General features: G+C 41.6%; 1 protein-coding gene across 12 annotated transcripts in view; it reads left to right on the top strand.

Annotated features, from left to right (window-relative positions):
• The window catches only part of LOC132911461 (transcription factor Sox-2), a 360539-nt gene that overhangs the window by 192300 nt on the left and 147865 nt on the right, over window positions 1-20374 (top strand). Inside the window, exon 8 of one of the 12 annotated variants that reach the window (XR_009659002.1) lies at window positions 9635-10813. The exons of the other annotated variants lie outside the window; for them this stretch is intronic. The gene's annotated coding sequence lies outside the window, so the exon portion shown is untranslated. Of the gene's footprint in view, window positions 1-9634; window positions 10814-20374 lie in introns of those variants that run through there. 12 annotated transcript variants of the gene reach the window in all.

Below are 20374 nucleotides of genomic sequence, written 5' to 3'. Positions count from 1 at the left end.
TATCTATTGCGTGATCAGAATTTCGACTTTGAATTTTCCGAATATATGGAGGATTACGGTTAAAAGTAAAATGGGAATGGAATAGAATGGGCAAAGGAGTATCTGCGCTGAGATTCGACGACGTAATATTTCGCGGAGGTGGATTTACATCGACCCAAAGTCCCAGCGTGGGCGAAATCTAGACGCGTCGGCAATCAGAAACACATTATCGGACGAGAGCGGCTCGGTAATACGTCCCGCTGCGCTCGAAAATATGCTCCGCTCCGCTTTGCCCGACGCGTTCACCGAACGAAAAAGAAAGGAAAGAAGGAAAATGAAATGGGACAGAGTGATCTTTGCTATCGACGTCGCAGGAAACGCGAACGCCGCGTCGAGAGCTCCTGAGCCGTCGAAAAAAACGGATTTATGATTACCTCGAGGAATTTTCAAATTCTTCTAGTCTTGCTTTTTCTCTTACTTGGAACCTATTCAAGCTGGATTGATCACAGCGAATACAGTGTGTCATCTTGATAAATATGTCGGAGCAATTAAATAAATACGAGAACGACGCGATATATCACGTTTCCTATTGTTCGCAGGGAAGATTTTCAAATTCCATCACGTTGTCGATATCACCAAAATGGTTTACATATAATAATTGTCAACGATGTATACGTAGAAGTTTGTAAACCAAATGTTTCCTATAGTGAGTGTCCAAATACTTTTACGAGCCAGTGTTGGCTATACGTACATTTGTATGAGTAGGATTATGTTAATTCGGTCGTTAGATGTTTCATTTGTCAGAAAGACAGTTCGTCGTTGAGTATAGTTTAAGGCAGGCGGTACTATAACTTTGAAGTATCGTACCATCGAATTGAAAGTCTATTAAAAGGCTGGACTGAAGAGAATTCGCGAGAGCGGGAGAGAATGAACGATGAGCGGGCGTCAAGCGCGTCGCGATAGACCGCGGCAACGTTTCCTTGTCGGCGTTTCATCAGAAAATGGCGTTGTGAGACGCGTATCAAGTGCCATTCTTCGTCAGTTTCAAGATGAATCCGCGGATCCGCTGCCACAGGCTGCCACGACAAATCCATGCTTCCTCAATCCTCGGAACGGCTTCCCTGGTCGATCGATCCCCATTCACGTTGTAGAGAAACGACCGAAATATCATCGAACGCCAGTCACGGGATGCCTTTCGAAGAATACTATGGAAAAAAAATGCCGTGAAACGGCCGTGTCTCCGTAGAATTCATTTTAATCATCTCCACCTTTTTCCTTCGCCGGGAGACTCACCTTCCGGCCACAGAGGAGAACTTTCCCCCTCTTCCCCTCTCTCTTTACTCCACTTGCTTTCTGTCTCTCTCTTCTTCCACCCTCTTCTATATCTGCGTCTCTCTCTCTCTCTCTCTCATTTTTCCTCCCCTTTCTTCTTTTTTAATTTTCCAGCCTCTCTCTGTCCGCCAGTAATCACGGCACTATTACACCGAAACGTTTTTGATGAATTCGTCAACGAACCAGTTCGTTTCTCGGTCTCTCGCTTCTTCTCCATTCTCTTGCCACTGGTATATCTCTCTTTTCTCGAGCGGAGCGCCTCCGGGCTGTGTGACCACGAGATCTTACGAGCCTGCGGCCGTAAGGAAGCCTCTCGTTCACCGGCGGCGTCGAGAAAGACCAAGATCGGGAACAAAAAGCGGAAGGAACGAGCAGTTGGGAGAAGAAGGAGAGTCGAGCCAGCTATCCAATCATCCAGCCAGCCAACGAGGAGGGCGGCGATCGTCCGAATAATATTTCGACGTGCGGAGATACTGCGCGAAGGGTGGGAACGGGCGAGAGGTTGGCTGGTTTGGGGCGGGAAAAACCGCGAGGGAGAAAAAAATAATATCTCTGTTTGCTCGCCATCGTGAATGTAGGACTCAAGATAGCGGCACGGACTCGAGGATATTTTTTCCACAGCTAAATGGGTCGGCTGTCTTGAGTTCGCGGATTCATCTTGCGGATTCCTTTCAGGATGCAAGCACGGCCTATTCAGGGAACGGGTCGAGACGAAGGGATATGTTGGTGCGGCATTTAAAATCCTCGACCGCGGCCGGGGGATCTTTTGGATCAATTGGCTGAAAAGCGTTGCTCGATTTTTTTTTCTTTCTCTCTCTCTCTCTTTCTATCTGATTCCGGGACTGCATTATCATATTCATCGGCTTCAACCCTCGAGACTCGGTCGGTTCTATCTGACTCTTATTCCTCGTTGCCTGGCGGCTATACAATTAATTCGGGTCGAAATTTTGATTTTCAACGGATAATTTTTTCATTCGCCAAAGTTCCTCTGTAAAGATCTGCAAGTTGTTTTCCACGCATCTTTTCTTTCTCTCGTTGCCTCCCCTCCTGCCAGCGCGGCGTGTAGACTTCCGGCGGCCCGAGCCAGCTTTTCTTGCGACTTTCTTAACGTGCCTTTAACGTCTTTCTATAGGCATACGAGAGAAGCAAGAAACAGCATGTTAAATGCAAGAATGTTAATTAACAGCATTCACCCGACGCCAGACGAAGAATCATGCGCGCACGATCGGATTCAACCTCGTACGTCTACTCATTGACAATTACGGTGCCGAGACAGAATCTTGTATTACCCCTGGTTTCTCGGTACAAGAACAGCACTCGAGCATGTTTTCTCGACGATCCATAAGAAGAAGAGGAGGCGCGCCGCGAATCGCGAACGTTGAACGAGCGATCTTTCCCATTGAAACAACCCTACCCTTTCCACCCGTTTCCAGCGAATAATTATTTTAATTCTACGAAACGCTCGCGGCGTGGCACGGCGCTCTCTTTCCGTGCCACCGTGTAACCGCCAATCGCGGTTCGGCGCTTGGTATTCGAAGCCAGAGAAACTGCACCGCGGCTGTTTTCTTCGTTCATCCACGAGTCTTCTTCTCTTGATTCTTCTTTCGGCTATCAGAGCGTGGAAAGGGGCGAGAGATCGGCGAACGGAAGCTAGTAGAGGAGGAGAAACGAAAGGGAGAGAGAATGGAAAAGACAAGAGAGAAACGGAGCGCGGGATCAGATCGCCGATGAAGTAAAAGAGAAAAGGAGAGGAAAAGAGCGAAAAAGAGGGACGACGGCCGACCGGACCATTCAAAGTTCCCAGGAGGCAACAAAGGGCCAGCAACGAGCTGATCAAATTATCCAATTCATTTGGATTGGCGAGCGAGCGAGCGAATAAGTGCTCGCCGTTACCAAGAGGTCCACTTCACTGCTTTCGAGCACCATCCGCCGAGCTATAAGACGCTACCGTCCAAATTTATGCACGTTCCATGCCATCACCCCCTGTTTTCAAGATACTAGAGAGCTTCTGACAGTGTTGCGGTAGACCAGCGCCTACTAAAACACACCATCGACTCTCTTCTTGCCCTTGTCTCGACAGAATACGAAGATTCTTCATTTTCCCAGCCGAATAAATGGAGATATTTTTGAGCGCGTACAAGCGCCGAGCGAATTGATACGACCGCTATGAGAAAATTTCTGAAAAGAGGTTTCGCTAGGAAAATACAGACGAGGTTTACGTTTAAAATTTCTATGGAGTATCTCGCAAGATAATTCAATTTGATCTTGGAATTAAGCATGCGCTTTTACCAATCGTTGCAGCATCCCAAAAACGCTGATCATCGCGAGCTGTGCGCACGATGTTAACGAAACTCGCTCGTCCATATTCAAAAGATATTCGCGACCAAACAAATTAATCCGATCTTCGATGCTGTATCGCATTAGAATACCTTCGTTATCCGCGAAAAGAACGTGAAAATGCGAAACGCAATAAAAATTAATCTACTCTGATCTAATCGTGTTTCTCACCCGCGAAATTCCTGCGTATTCTTCATAAATGAGTAAACAGATGATGACGATAATTCAACAGAGTAAAACGCGCAAATAAATAGACGTGGCTGAAAGAATTTATAAAAAAAAAAAAAAAGAGGAGGCAAAAAGATTGCGGAGGAACGCGAACTCTCCCTGCCAGGAGAACGCTAAACGACAATCTCGACGTCAAACGTCGACGTTCAGGAAACTGGGAGGAGGCCGCCTCCCCGGCCCCCGACATCCCTTCTTCTCGTCATATTTAATAACCCACGCGCACACACGTTCACGAAGGTCCACGTACGGGCATTAAACTCGGCCGAGTGCGGAGGTTCGTTACGTACAATGCACCGCTGATTGACCAACCAGATCCGCCCTGAAGTGGCGCACGGTTGCCGTCGCAATATCGGATCACACCGTTGCCCCAATTGTCAGCGCCGCTATCTTTCCTCCCCTTTTCGTATTTTCGTCAGGTCGATTCCTTCGCTGTCGTCGATTTGTCGATACCTTCGCAACACCATCTATTTTCACCCTTTTTTCACGCCTCGAAAGGGTTAACCGATCGAATCCAGTCTACTTAATCGCGGTGTTATTGGCAGTGAAGTTTTCTGTGATTTTATTGACTCTTTTGTACAATTCAGTTAACACCATTAGTGGACGGATTTTTATACTTTTATAGGAAATTCGAAAGTACAGAATCGCACAGAATGCACATAGTGTGGAAAAATGAAATATACGAAATACGTATTGTTATTTCTAACAACAGTTAGAAAAACAATTTTCTATCGAGGTTCTACTTTTTTAATTCTATTCTGGAAAATACGAATTCGCATGAAAATCCGTGGTCTAACCGTTGGTACAATTTTACGAACTACACCGTAGCGATCGCTATATCGATCAAACGTATGTCTGCGATAAATATCTCGCTACAAATTAATGGCAAATTTTACCGATGCGATCGAGTGATAGTAATCGTGTCTCATTACAACGTAAGATAATAAAATTGTAAAATGTTTCCTATAAAACACATAGATAATATACTTGTAAAAGGTTTCTATGAGTAGACAGATATTTTCATGGCCCATCATATACCACATATTCTAGTTGGAAAAGTAGCATTTCTTAGTCGTGTTTTAATTTTTCATACGCTCATTTCTGTTAACAACGATTCAACGAAGGAATGGATGGATTTATGAATTTATTTGCGAATCCACGAATCGCCGATGGATTCGAACGTTGTAGGAAAAAAGAAGGTTGATGCGGGGACGGACTATAAATAAGAGTACGCGTCATGCGATGATAATTCGTCTTCGCCGGCTCGACACCTCGAGGGCCCCCGGGCATCCCCCTTTTTAAAATTATTATCGGTCGGGAAGAGCCGGTGAAAAACTTCGAATTCGATGTATGGTGCCGAAGGAACAGAATGAAAGGGGCTTCCGGCTAGACAGAAGCAGAGACAAAAAGAGAAACAAGGCTGGGGAGAGAAAGCGGCGATGGATACAAACAACTGAGAGGAGTTCGACTCGTGAAAAATCAGTTCGGCTTGTTAAATCTAGCTGGAATGGCAGACCTGTCTTTCTCAAACAAATATCGACTTGTACAAGTGACGAAGTTTCTGATATTTTCGATAATTCGTGTGCCTCGTTCTTACAATTAGAAAGACAATATATTTTTATTTGCAACAAAAGATCACAGTCAACCGATTTCCACAGTTGCTTATTTCGAGAATATCGATCGACGTGAAAATATCGAAACAACAGGATATTCGGAAACGTTGAAAGAAAATCAGAAAGAAGAACTGAAAAGTATTCGTGGATTAGAGTTACACGTTAATTTATTACTTTCATTTTATCTTATTTACGTATGCATTACACGCAGAATAACATACAATACAAAACAACGTAGATGTTGAGACAAAGATACCAACAAGTACTGTGATACAAAGTTTGGACAAGTGTACGCACAGACATATAAATATACTTTAGCAACAAATACATAAGTTTAATCCATATTCGATGAGATTTCCTTACCTTATGTAATATAACATAAGAACAAATCTACTTGATCCGCGTGCTTATTCGCGATACTTATCCCGATAACCGAATATCGACTTAAAAGCCGGCACATCGAATAAGAGTGGCAAGACACGTTGAAATTGGCCAAGTCTAACGATGGCTATTGATTTTTTTATTTATATCATAACGAAGTAGAAAAAGTTCGCTAACATTTCTACGCTGCTTTAAAGCTAATTAAACCATCTATTTATATCTCGTGTAAAATCCTCGAAGAACCAATAAGTCGTGCAAACATTTAACAATGAGGAATCAGAGCGAAAGGCGGGAAAGCGAGAGAGCATTCTCGCGGCAATCGTGCGACGATGTGGTAATCAATGTTGTGATACGACATTAAGCGGGCATCAAGTAGGTTGGCAGACCCTTGGCACACACACGGAACCCGGCAGCAGCATCGGCATCAGGAACGGCGCAGTCTGCCCCTGGTGGAACAGCCCACGAGACGGCCAGGAGACGAGAGATGGGGCTAGGAACCCGGGGGTTTGGGTAACCAACTCGTGAAATTCAATTACCGAGTCCGCGGGGGCGGCCCTTGCCGAGGGTGAGAGCGAGAGAGAGAGGGTGATCGAAGGGGAGGGAGTACACGTCGGGAACCGAACTGGAGAACGAGGGGAGAGGTTTGAGGTGAAAAGGGAGGAAGGATTTGAGTGACAGGTCGAGAAGGAGAAGCTGCCTGACGCGGGCCTAACTCTCGCCTATCTAACGTCGAATCTTACACCGTCCTTCACCCCTGTCGTTTCCTGGTCCCTTCGAGTAGGAATCGAGAAACCAACCCGAGGGGGGAGATAGCAAAATTGAAATTGTACCAACCGATATACGCGCTATCGCTCGAATGTGTGTCGGCACTCGATTATTTTCCATTAGACGTAATTTAGTTAGAAAATCACGATTAGGAGCACTCGCGACGATTTTAATAATATTTGAAGCTGCACAGTGTTAACAAGAGGAAAGTAATGCTCGACAACTTATTTCGTAACAAATATAAACAAAGGTATTATTCCCGATTCTATCGAATATCATCCAGCAATGATTTGGGTGAACTTCATTCTACTTCAAACATTCACTAAATGAAGATTTACTGTAATTTACCTTCATCTTTGTATGTTTAGATACATATATATTAAATAGAACAAAATATAGAAGGTTAATTACAGTAAATTACAGATTAATCTGAGTGAGAGTATTTTTTATTTCTCGTTTAAACAAATAAATAAATAAATATTCTGACACGATAAAATTTAATATATATAGTATTTCAGAATAATATCTATAATATTTACAATATATAATACTTCATATAGTTTAATAGATTAAATAATTTTCTATGTAGATTTCATCATTTCAATTACTATCCATAAAAATCTCAATTTCCATAAATATCCACAGTTTGCTTATAAACGAGCGTATACAACAAGATTTTCTACAACCAAGAATGTATTTAATTTACAACCAGCGACTGTTCTCGAAGGATCGAAAGATGGTGATATAGCAGATGCCTGACGGATCCCCGGAAGGCTGTGATTTTGTTCATCCGGAGCGATAAAAGGTGAACGGTGGCGCAAGGGCGAACCGTGGCGGCTGCGTCTGCCAAGGCTTGTGTAATTATGTGTGAGGATAGAGTAACATGTCGGACATTCCAGCAGCCACCGGAGTCAGAATCCACCCTCGCCAGTTGGCCCGTTGAACTGAATAGCTAGCTAATGAACGCGAAGCCTCCAGTCTGTCAGTCCCGCACGTCCACCATGGGGAATGATCATTGCTGGGCCGTGGATGAAACCGATGCGACGCGAAACGTAGTTTCTAGCCGGCCAGTCATGGACTGAGTCATCTCGCGGCCAGTTTCTGTCCACTCTTCGTTCCGTCGCTACTCGATCATCTTGTCGATAAACGGTTCGATTCAACTACAGCACTTGAACGATTCTATTTCGACGTCCTTCGAGTGCCGCAGTGAGACGTCGACCTACGTCTTTACTGCTTTAGTTCTAAAATTCGGCTACGAGTTTTGTAAACGACTCTCGTGATGGATATGATGCCAATAGTCTTTTTCGTTCTATTAGGTTAGCAACTTGGCTTCTATTGGGTGATGTTGACACCACCTATTGGCAAAATCTGCAATCACTCAGTTAGCAACCGAATATAAGGAAATAATAGATGCATAATATAATTTCATCATTATTTTTTGTTTTATATTATTTTAATGAATTTATATTATCTCCTTGTATAATTTATATTATTCCCTTACAAAGGGAAAGAAACTTTTGCGAAGTTAATATTTTATGTGCAATTTTGCCTTTTCAAATTTTCTATAATTGCATAAAAAAAAAAAAAAAATCGTGGTATATTAATAATTATTCGGGTCCTAAGTTTCCTTCGCAAGTCGCAATTATTTCCAAACTCCTACAGCGAAGATAAAGCAATTACACTTTACGATCTGTCCCAATAGACACACCATCGTGTTTTTTATTGCGACACGCTGTATTAAAGATCTTAGGATATTAATCTCTGATAATAATCCATCGATCTTGTACATAAAATTTCATTAATTATGCACAATCGTCATAGCCACAATACATATGTATAACAAAGAAATAAGAAGTTGGAAAAATGTTCGATTCGAGGAACTAGCGGCTGAAATAATCGATCAGTAACACGGTTCTGTCTAAGTTTCCTTGCGATTAAACACAATGCCGGGATTCTAAATCTTTGAGTAAACGCACGTCCAAAGCTCTACCTTTTTTTTTATTACTTTTCCTCCTTTTCTTTTTTTACTTTACTGACCCGGCTGACGAGAGGAGGGAAAGATAAAGAGAGCGCGCTACTTACGAGGGACCAGTGAAGAGGAAGGGGGCTGCCGCCACATTGTCTGTCGATTCTTCGAGGATGACTGGTCGTATTGAAAAACCGGAATCCCGAGGAGCGCTAATGTGGCATAACGCAGAGGCTGTGTCTAAATTTCTCTTAACAAAGATCCGCTCGCGCGCTGTTTCCTCAAACTCCGCGCACACGCGATGGTCGAGCCTCGTATTCCTCCTGTTAATTAAAATCCATATCATTTATCTTTAACTTACGGCGAAAAAAGCTAAACGTTTAGCGTTAGGTCGTCTAAAATACCATTTTTTCTTTTTTTTATTTTTTAAACAGAAACAGTTGAATCGTTCATTAATCTTATTAGAAGTTTTTCTCGAACGTTGAGGGCAAGGTCGGTTCGTTCATCTGTTTTACATTTATTGCTTCTTCAACACGCTGTCATTGGCGCATTACTGACCTTAACGCGTATTCTGCGTCGCGTTAATTTACCGTTTGTAGCAAAACTTTGCCCTGTTTAAATATTTATTTAAACATCACGTAGTATATGTAACATATTGCAATAAGCGATATTCTTTTACATAGATTTAGACAATGCTGTCGCGTTTTCAAATTTCGATAGAACGATCCAGGGAAAGAGATACATAAGACGATAAGCAGTGCGTTGAAGCAAACGTTATTATTTTATAATGAACATTTTTCTGCTGAGAAACAAAATAGAAGCGAGGCGTAGCGATATTCTGAAAGCTGCGAATGTATTAAGCTGTTCTTTATGAATAAACTTTATTATCATAAATATGCAAAAATCTTGTTTCTTTGGCTTTTTGCTTGTAGAACAAAAAGTTTGATGCTCGCGATAATAATAATTTCAAGGTAGTCTCCTTCAGATGACTGGCTGCAGATTTTGTTCCGGAATTATTTTTGGACTTTTCTTGCAGCTAGCGACGAGGAGAATCAATCAGGACACTCGAGCGACCGTGATCCCACGATGGATCCCGGCGCCGCGAATTCGAAGGACCCTCGTACGTCAACCGCAATCGTCCCAATAAAAATATTTCCTCCCCTGGCACGGAACGCGCTGGATTTCCTTCCCGAACGCCAAGAAAGAACCCAGAAGAAATAGATTCTCCCATTCCGAGGAATATTTCCCTGTGTAGAGGGGGGAAACTTCGGGTTCCACATTTTCCAAATTCTTTCCCTCAAACAACGATAAATAGTCCCTCAAATATCTCGACGTCTAACAACCAATAACTAGACGATGAATATCTATGCAAATTCATATTTCTATCAACATAACTAGAAGAATGAAATCTGGATAGGAAATTGTTTTACCTAATAAGACAACTGTAATATCTAAATTGTATTTATTTAAAGAAAAAGACAGAAAGAAATTTATTTTTATATTCAAAAGTTTTACATTCATCAACAACGCAAAACATATATTACGTCACATTAAAAATATATCGCTAGGAATATCAGTCGATCACGAAGCTATGCCACGTTTGAAAAATTCACTCGATTTTAATTCGCTTTAAATTGATTTTTATTCGACTGGCGCGAAATACAATAGAAAGTGAAGCGAATTGTTTCTTTCTATTCTACATGGTTGTTATATGGATCAGTAGGGTACACTTATTTAACGACACGACAAACTTCGAATCTCTTCGTTTCTTTCGCAAAGTGATTGCGTAACGATGGTGCGGAGGTAGCATTACGCAATCGTTACCTTCCTCGTTAAAGAATTAAAAGAATTCGCGTCGCCTCTCAGACAAACAAACGCTGGCGGCGTTAAAACATGGTTTCGCCACTTGTCGAAATAAATTACCGCCACACCCGGCCGTAAATGGGCGTGTAAGCGGTTTCACCCTGGTCAAAGACTCCTCTAGAAATAAACGTACAGATCGCAATTATCTAGAGACCAGCAAGAGGATCTCCGACCGACGTTTCTCTCTTCATCTTCGCAACGTGTCCGTTTGGATGGACAACGCGCGAGCCTAACTCACTAATCTCCTCCCGTGAGAGATCAGAGCGGAGGAATATGAAAGCAAAGGTCGTGGATACTGCTTCGTCACGTGCCTCTATTAGACGAGTCTGAGGAAAGACTTTTTCTTAAGTTTGTGCACCTTTTTTTCTTAAACCCATATTTCTTAGACTTTCTTTCTTCGTTATGTACATTCGATATTAACTAATGTCACAAATTATTGAAACGGAGTTGTTGGTGATTAGTTAGGATATGGAGTTATTAGTTGTTAACAGACTGCTGACTTTTATGTATTTATGGCGAGTTTGAAGGTAAAACTGCGCAGAATACAGTTGCTTGAAAGAAGAAAAACACGATAAATTATATTTACATATATTTTACAAGGAAACAATTTTAAAATGTAAAATACGATGCCATTCAGATAACTTTGTTTTTGTTTGATCTTTGTATTGCACATAGGCTGCAAAAATACTAATTTGTCTTACCTGTTTTACCCGTATTTAAGACGCTTGTAAGAAAATATTGTTATGTTAAAATATTTCCTCTAAGCCGGAAACTAACATTGCCCTGTAAAAACCAACTAACCATACCACGTTATAAATCCTATACAAAAATCTATCCAGTTATATTCAAAGTGCAATAAAAGAACAGGTAAACGACAATGTTCGTTGCAAATTTATATTTAAACACTCCGCCTGCAGCCTCCAATTGGTTTCATTAAGAATCAAAAGGAAGGTAACACAGATGTTCAAGGATCGACCTAGACTCCTGTGTCAAGGTCTCGGCATGTACACAAAAGTCCACGGAGAACGTGTCACCTTTCGTTTGACTAAAATTCGCGCGAAAACCAGACCGCGGGAATTGGTGCGACGACGTTACAGGGTAAAATTGCCGTGAGAAAGCAGAACGCGTTCATCTCGGCTACCTGCACGTGCGGCCTGCTATACGAGAGAGCAGAGTTCGAGGTACAGCGGGGGTGTGGGTGCTCGCGAGCTCCAGGAAGGACCCCGGGTTGTCGTGGCATGGCACAGGACGTTGTTGCAGCGGATGGACCCGACAGAAGGAATCCGGCCCACAAAAGATTCCGCCGTGAACCGGTCACCTCTCCTCCCTCCATTCATTCGCCCTCGACTCAATGTAGATTTTTCCCATAGGTAAAAGATCAAGAGCAGAGAGTGGAGCGAGCTCGTAAGAGGGGGTGGTTCCAGGTAAGAGAAGACGAGAGCGAAATGGTAGACCGTATACGCACAGCGTCCGGAAATCTCTACTTACTCGAGACATTCAATGCTCCTCCATCACCCGACTCTTCTTCGTACTCTTTTTCTCCTTTTTCTTTCTTCACCTACAGCGAGTCTCTCCTTTCTCTTCTTCCCTTCGTGTACGCTTGTCGTTTCTCTTCCTCCTTCCATCGTACAGAATCCTACTTTTGTGTCGTTATTACCGGATCGCGGGCGAATCACAAGCTAGATCTGATCTACGCGGGTTCAGCTCTTCTACCTACTTATCCGTCTCGTCGCCCACTACTTTCTTTCTCCTTTTCTCTCAGCTCCCTCGAGGGGGTCGGCGCTTTTGCCAGAGAACCCCTTCTTTCTCGATCGATCGATTACCAACGGGGCACCGGTGGTGCGTTTCTTTTTTTTTCTTCTTTTTTTTTTTTTTGTTTCTTCGATTCCAAAGAAATACCTCTTTGTTGGCAGTGAGGCGCTCGAGATGCATCGATCGATCTCCTCGAGATAGCCCTTCTATTCGAGCTTTGTTTCGCGGTTTCTCGGAAGCCCTCGATCTCGAATGCTCAAGGCACCCTTCTCTTCAGCTTTGCGGACGATCGTCGAACCTCGCTGTTCTTTAACCCTCTCGTTCTTTGTTTCTTTTAACTTTGAAATTTGTATTAGGGAAGCAAATTTTTATCGAACGTTACTCGCTATTTATCGAGTTATCGGATATTTGTTAAAGGAATTGAAAGTAATCTTTAGAGTTGATTCGCGCTTAACCCTTTCCGCGCGGATTTCTCTTTCTTCCAGACAATACAATCACGTTGTAGCATTGGCTGTATAGTAGACTCAAACCAGAAAAGAATACGAGCCACTTGTAATTTCTAAAGTAAGCAAAGTACGCATTACTGCAGCAGATGGCAGCAGCAGAACATAAGATAAACGACGCTATAGTTTCCTTGATTTTCCGATTTTAATGTCATGACCGAACAAAAGAGTATTCATATAACGTAATTAAAAATGAAAACATTCTGTCAGATTTAGAGACGTATCGTTTAAAAAGTAGCAGCTAATTCACGAACGAAATTTTGTAAAATCAAATGGTACAACTATTAATGGAATAATGAAACGTATTTACCATTAGTCTCAAAAGAGTTAGGTATTTTTCTTTCCGACTAAAATGCTCCGACAGGAAGGGAAAATTTCCTAGAAGTCTCATTGGACCATGATCGGAAGAAAGGAATCGTGAGAAGCGATCCCGTTTTCCAACACACTCCGCGGCTCGTCTCAAAAGATTTTGTTTCCGTCCTTCAGTCCGGACCGCTTCCTTCGCGTCCATGTACATTTTCATGAAGGGTGTACACCCCTTGCCTCGGTCCATCTTGATTCGCGACCTACTACGAGGAAACTCGACGAAAGGGCGAGGAAACTACGATGGACAGATAATGACAGTATACACCGAGAGAGGGTTCCTGAAATTCTCCGTCGATGGAACTGTTTAATTTGTCCTTTGTGTCCCTCCTTCCGTGGTATCAGTGTCCGTGATCTCGCGACTGATTAGAGGAGTCTGATTTTTCAATTCGATAAGAAACCATCTTTGGAAGATGAACTCGATGAGGGTTGCTAACATCGAAGATAATTTCGGGTGTATTAACGATACGTTAATTATGATCGTAAATGGAAAGCTGATTCTTTCCTTCTCAATTTGATAAGATGTTATTTCTGAAAAACTCGTACACATATAAACGTTAAAAACATATAGACTTTAAAGAGCGATATCGAGGATAATTGAAAAGTTCTTTGAAAATGGAAATATGATGTACAGCTTTACGTACTGTTAAGGTTATTCGGTGTATGTGGAATTAAAGAAACGCGTGGGTAAATTGTAAGTATATATATTGTGAATATTAAAGTACAAAGTGTGGAATACAATGTAAGCTGGTCCAGATCCTCACACTAGCAACGTTACCCTGAGACTAAAAGAACCCTGAAGCCAACGTCACACGTGTACCCCTTATGCTGTCATCGACGCATTCTTTTGTCTATGCGCTATCGATGACCTTAGCGCTTGAGAAAACCGAAGACCAGATGTAGAGTTTTCTTAGAAGTGGCGATCACTTCAACATGTACAAATATCAGGGTGGATTAATTTGTTATCTTCTTTGACACGGTAATATAATGTAATATCGTGATAATACCAAGAAATTCTTTAAGAATCATTATAATCATCCATTCAAAGGTAACTAGCAACTATACATAATATTGGCCTTTGCACTTCCACTTTGCGCCGACGTTCCGTAAACATTGCGATCTGCTTCTTCAGGGCAGATCTGAAACTATGATATATTAATCTTACAATATAAAATATTGTTGATATGTTGTTCAATCAAAGAGCTTCGACTCAAATTTCCGACGCAATTTATTTAATATATTATTTTGTATCGCGGACCCTTTTTTCAGAGAGCTCTCCGATTTAAGGTATAAATAAAAAGACGAAGAATAATGGTAAACGAAAAGATGATTCTTTTTGTACGGTTCTCACGGGAAAGGGGAACGATCCAGGGATCTGTCATGGATCGTGGGTAATCGATTACGCATTTCATACGTTCGAACGCATTTTTCTTGCATTCTCCGCTTGTTTATTCGTGTCACGGGATCGAAACGAGACTCTGTCTAGACGCGAGCGTGACAGCTTCCCCGCGCGAGCATCTATCATAAATTATCATATTTTTAAAAAAAGACTGACGCGAGACGAATTTTTTCCGATCCTTCTTTCTTTCTCTCCTGTGTTTCTAGAACGTACGTCCTGGACTTTTACGAATGTCCAAGGAATGCTTCACCTTCGATAACATTGACAAAAATTCACATGTCAGATACATCTAATTATCGTTGCCAACATACTCGGTAACACGAGAAATCCAGAGACCGAACTCTCGCAAATATCTATTGTTAATCTCATGGTATTAGGAAATTTCAACGTCTTGCACTAGCCACGTGGTATTATATATTTACGGTACAAGCGAGTTTCTTAGAGCGGTTGCCGAGTGGAACACGATAGACCGAAACAAGACCATCTTCCTAATTGGTCCATTCCGGATAATTAATGGCCCGTTAATTAACGCCGACAGATGCATCAACATCCTCGCGCAGGTGCTGCATTCTCTCATGCCCTTTGCTCCCAATCTTCCTATCCTTTTTGTTTCTCTCCAACTCTCGAGTTTTTCTTCGTCGTAACGAGAATGATTTATCAAAACCGATGAAAGAAACGATTCTGTGTGTGAAGAAGCCCACCAAAAAAGAGTTGTTCGAACGAAATATTTATTAGAACGGGCTTCGAGTCATTCGAAAGGGTGGGACAGAGAAGGGGGCGGGAGAAGATCGAAAGTATAAGGGAAGCGTTTCCGCGAGGAACTTCTTAGGCAATCGGATCGGGCACAATCTCGAGTACTTATTCTTGTTCGAAAGGAAACTTCACCTGCCATTGAACGCGTACCGATCTCTCCTCCTCACCTGTTGCGTATTGTTGCACTCTCGAGGCAACCCGATTTGCACGGTGAATGCACTTACGGCCGTCTCTATCGAGGACCGTATGAAAAACGCGACGCGACCCTGGCTTTTCCCGAAAAAAAAGGAAAGAAAAAAATAGGGAAAAAGGAAGAGAGGGGGCTGTACTCGCGCGCGCACGCGTGCGTCCTTTTCATCGCGAATTCTATTCACCCCGACCAACTTCATAGAAACGCGCCACGATTGTTCGGCCGCCTCTTGATCTTGATTCCCTGCCGATCGAAGTCAACCTAGCTCGTCGATCTTTTTATTGGAAATACGCTCGAATAACGCCTATGGCTTTCGTTTTCTCCATACCCCCTTTGGGGTGCATCACCGTTTAGGGGTAATAAAACAGGATCCTTTAAGAGGGTGTCGCTTAAAGGTAAACTTAATAGAATAACGGATTAATTGGATCGATGAATACGAAGGTACGGATTTTTTAAGAAACTTTCATCTGCGTGTGATTCGTTTAAAATGTCATGCATTCGATCAGTGATCTTCTTTCGACAGTTTCTTTAAAACGTATCGTCGTCTATAGGAAAATATAAAATGGAAAATAAATAAATAAAAATAGTTAAAGGTAAATTTAGTAGAAGAATAAATTGATCAGATCGATGAATGTGAATCTACGGATCTTTTAATAAAACTCAAACTGCGCGTGATTTGTCCAAAATACGATGCATTTAACGACGATCTTTTTTCCATAAAGTTTGACGCTTCCTTCGGGATGTATCGTCGTTTAGGCGAAAATAAAAGTAAAATGGGAATATTTAAGAATATTTAAGAGCGAACCCGATTCTCAAAATTCGCTTTTAATGAAAGTAATGCCGTTCGAATGCGAAAGAATCAAAGCTACGTATCAGAGTGACGTAATATAACAATGAAACATTTAGAAAGAAACAGACTGCGAAAAACAGAAACATAGGGTGCGTTTCATTTGAAAAATGCCCGTATCGATTCCACATGGTTGCACGCAAATCGAATCCTCCGAGTGCATCGATAGCCGTGAAAATCAAATGACGACGAGCTTATAAACATTCGACGTGCCGCGTTTTACCCCCCTCCCTCCGCCTAATCTCGTCTACAACCACCCTTCCTGCGCTCTGAGTGAACCCTCTCGGATTGACAATTACCTCGCGTTTTACGCTTGATTTGTCAGACAACCGCGTGCAGCCGATTCGCTGTGCGGCCCTTCGATGAATTATAGCGAGAGAAAAAGTTTTTCCTCGCAGCCTTTCCCCCCAATCTTCAAGGTAATTCCGTGGATGGGCGTTTCGACCCAACCGTTCCCGCCAACTTTTTGACGGATACGGAACTCGGCCGGAAAGGTGTGTTACGCGCGATTCGTTGCACTCGCTTTCAAGTTTCAGGTTCATCGAGCGATTCCACCAAGCCTGTTCGAAACTTCTTAAAGATATTCTCAAACTACGGGAGAATGCAGATTCTTCGAATGCTTTTTCAAACGTTATTCGAGGGAGAGGAAGTTCTTCGAAAAGTACTTTCCATAGCTAAAAAGAGAATGTTTATATATTGTGTTTAGCTGCTATGAAATCGGCCAAAAATTAGTACAATTCTTATATTTTGTGATTGATAAGACAAACGGTGGTATTATCAGAAATTTGTAGGTACAAAATATGCATAGAATGCACATAATGCGCGAACCTGTATGCAACATGTGAAGTACACTGCTCGTTAAAATACTTGCTGACAGTAGATGTAACAATTTTTTACCTAGGTTTCATTTTTTAAATTACATTCGTAAAAATATGAATACGTATAAATGTTGGCGGTTTAATTACAAGGCGCGAAGTGTGTGGCACGCTTCAAATTAAAGATATTGTTTGAAACTAAGAAACATTGTTTCTCATAAAGGATAAATATATTCAATAAAAAGTGAAAGAACAATGGAAAACTATTCGTTTATTGTTTCATAACTAGAGAACTATACACAATAGAATACTTGAAGACTACTTTGAAGAGAAACGTGACAAATGCGATTTAAAATTCACTACGTTAGCAATTAATTTCACGTTCTTAAAAGCTGCTTTTTTATTAAAGAAAAAAAAAATCGAAATTACGAAAAGAGTAAAAGAAGACTTGTTTTACGTAGAAGAAAAATCGAAGGATTTTTTGATAAAATTTTGACAATGATGGAATGAGGGAAAAAGTAGGATTGAAAAATGGCGCAGCGCTGTCTAGTTCGTTTGGTCCAGGTAAACGCCTGCTGAGACTGCCAGGTGTCGGACCAGGTCAGACCGAAAAATATATAAATTATCCTTCGGAACTTCCAGGAACTCCCTGGGGTGAAAATTTACGAGCCAATTAATCGTAATATCGACGGGTCGGTGACGCGTTCACGACTACCGCTCCACCGCTTGGCCACGTTTCTTTTTCGAAGTCAAGATCGAAGATAACGTCCGTTTGTTGTCTCAATTGGACACACCAGGACGAATATCTTCAAGGACGTCTTGTCGCGACGAAAAAACGTCCAACGAACAGATTCCCTTGGTGGAAAGCCATGCAAATGTTTGTCGCAAGGGAGCCTGTCGGAGTAACGGAAGATCGATTTCAATGGCAAACTTCCGAATAATTTGAGCGTTAGAAGCGATCGGAACTCGAACGAGTAATCGTCTCACGGCCGATCGCTCGTCGAAAGAAAGAACGAACGATTTTCCCGGATACTTTGACAAGGTATCGACCCGTTTCCAAAAAGTTTTTCCAGTCTCGTTGCTAGAACACGATTAAACTGATATTATTTGTTGTCCGAAATGTCTTTCTATTTTTTTACGTGTTCTTCACAACAGTGCACCTTCGTACAAACGTGAAACAAAGTCTGTGAAATTTCGCGGTGTTTATCTCAACAGAACAAAATGGATCGTACGTAATTCGACAAAATAACATGAAACAGAAAACGTTGTGCGTCTATTATTTCCTCATAAAATGAAGGAAACTTATCCGACAACCTAATAGGAGCTTTTATGATTACGCATTCATGGGAAATTTGGAGAAATGCAAATACAAATATAAATACAAATGTTATATAATGGACAAAGATATAATATGGGATATTTTATGGTATAATTTATAGCTTATTACAATTTGCTGTGCTTCTGTATCTCTCTTTATTTTACTTTTCTTTCTCTATTATACTTAAAGTCTAATTAACTTCAATTCATTTAATAATTGAATTACCACCTAGTACAATTTGGCAATTACAGACTGTAACATTGTAGCTTCGTTTATTTCACTTCTCTTTGTTTCCACGTTAAATCTGTTTACTTTGTCGCACTCGTCACATGACCATGACCTTTTCGTACTCAGTAGTATATTGTGTGTACAATACTTGAATAAAAGTATACACAGTATAGTTCTGGCACTAGTGTGGTTTTGTGATCAGCGTGGTTCTATTTTCATTTATTTCTTCTTTGGTACGTCAACAACGAAACAAAATAATTTATTTCTGTACAAAGTTTTCATATTCACGTGCAAAGATACGATATATAAAATGTCCAAAGTATAATGCAACACTCTTTTCGATACTTAGTCCGTGACACAGTTTCGTAATTTCCATCCTGCTGACGATAATCCAGTATCCACCGTGTATTGTATCGTCCATAGAACATTCTAACAGATTTGTTCAAGATTTCTCACCATGAAACCAACTTGTCGGTTCGCCAATCACTTAGAATCTCGCGTGCCATTTCTACAAGCGTGAAGGAAGTAAGAAAACGGATGAGCCGAAGGATAGTTTCCTCAGGAAGTGCGTGAAATCGCAAGTACTGCGAAGGCGTAAGATAAGGCTGTCCTTCACAGCCGTTAAATTCGGCGGTCGAGACACCTGCAAACCGATCTCTGAGCTCGAAACGAACGAACGTTCATGATTTATGCCTTCAGCAGGTGGAAAGATGACACGAACGAGAAGATAAACTCGATGGAGGAAAAAGTAACGGAGTGATAGGGAAGCAGAGGTCGGAAAGCACGCGGTTTTTCGAAAGTACGAGACGTGAAGCTTTTGTTGGTAGGATTTGGCGATTCGCTAGGCCAACAGACTGACTATTTCTTGGCTAGAAACGAAGGATCTTCAGGATCCTTGCGACTAATAGGCTTTCCCCTGACCGAAAGTTCGTCCTTGGAGAAAATCTTCGAAGTTGCCGAGCGAGAATACGGATCGCGGTTGGGTTTGCGCTGATCTTTTCTATTGCTTGCGAGATCTGTACGTGGAACACGAGATCCAGCGGGATAATACGGTTTACCAGCATCGTAGATCCTTGTTCGCGTGATTCTTCCTGGTAAAGAGGGTCGCTGAAAAAACATCTCCCTCGGATGTTCCTCGAGATGATGCCTTTGTTTGCTTGCTTGTCCTAAAAATCCAACACTGTTGTTTTTATAAAGGATACTACCTTCTGGATGTTATTCGAGAAGAATTATTATAAGAGAACTTTAATCCTCTGTGCACCTTGACTTGTTCAGAGAATATTCATAAATAACGAAAGGATAGTATAAAATGTATAGTACATGTATAATGGTGTTAAAAATAATTGACTTTAGAATCTTTCTCGTCGTAACATCAATTTCTTTCAGTATGCTACGATTTAACGAATTATTATACATCGTATTCATATCCGAATTAACCAATTTTCTCGTTATATTTTGCTAACACGTAGCATGAACGCGTTGATAAAACAAGGAAAGAAGCTCAAAGTGTTGCATACCGAAAGTAGCAAGATATTTTTTCGCGAACATTGTCGAATTCTGATTTTATTCGCAAAAATCGTTGATTACGCGATTCATTTATATCAGAGTGTTTCATTGTAACGTGTATCCCATAGTATCTCGTTGTAAGCTGTCACGAAACATTTACCCGATACACACGGATATCCACGGAATCGCGGTTGATTATTCGCTAGCCGCATTATCGGATAGTTTGTTGCACGTCGGTT

This window comes from Bombus pascuorum, chromosome 10 (assembly GCF_905332965.1).
Source record: "Bombus pascuorum chromosome 10, iyBomPasc1.1, whole genome shotgun sequence".
NCBI classification, from domain to species: domain Eukaryota; kingdom Metazoa; phylum Arthropoda; class Insecta; order Hymenoptera; family Apidae; genus Bombus; species Bombus pascuorum.
Note: the sequence above shows the minus strand (reverse complement) of the source record. Positions and strands in the feature narration are given on the sequence as shown.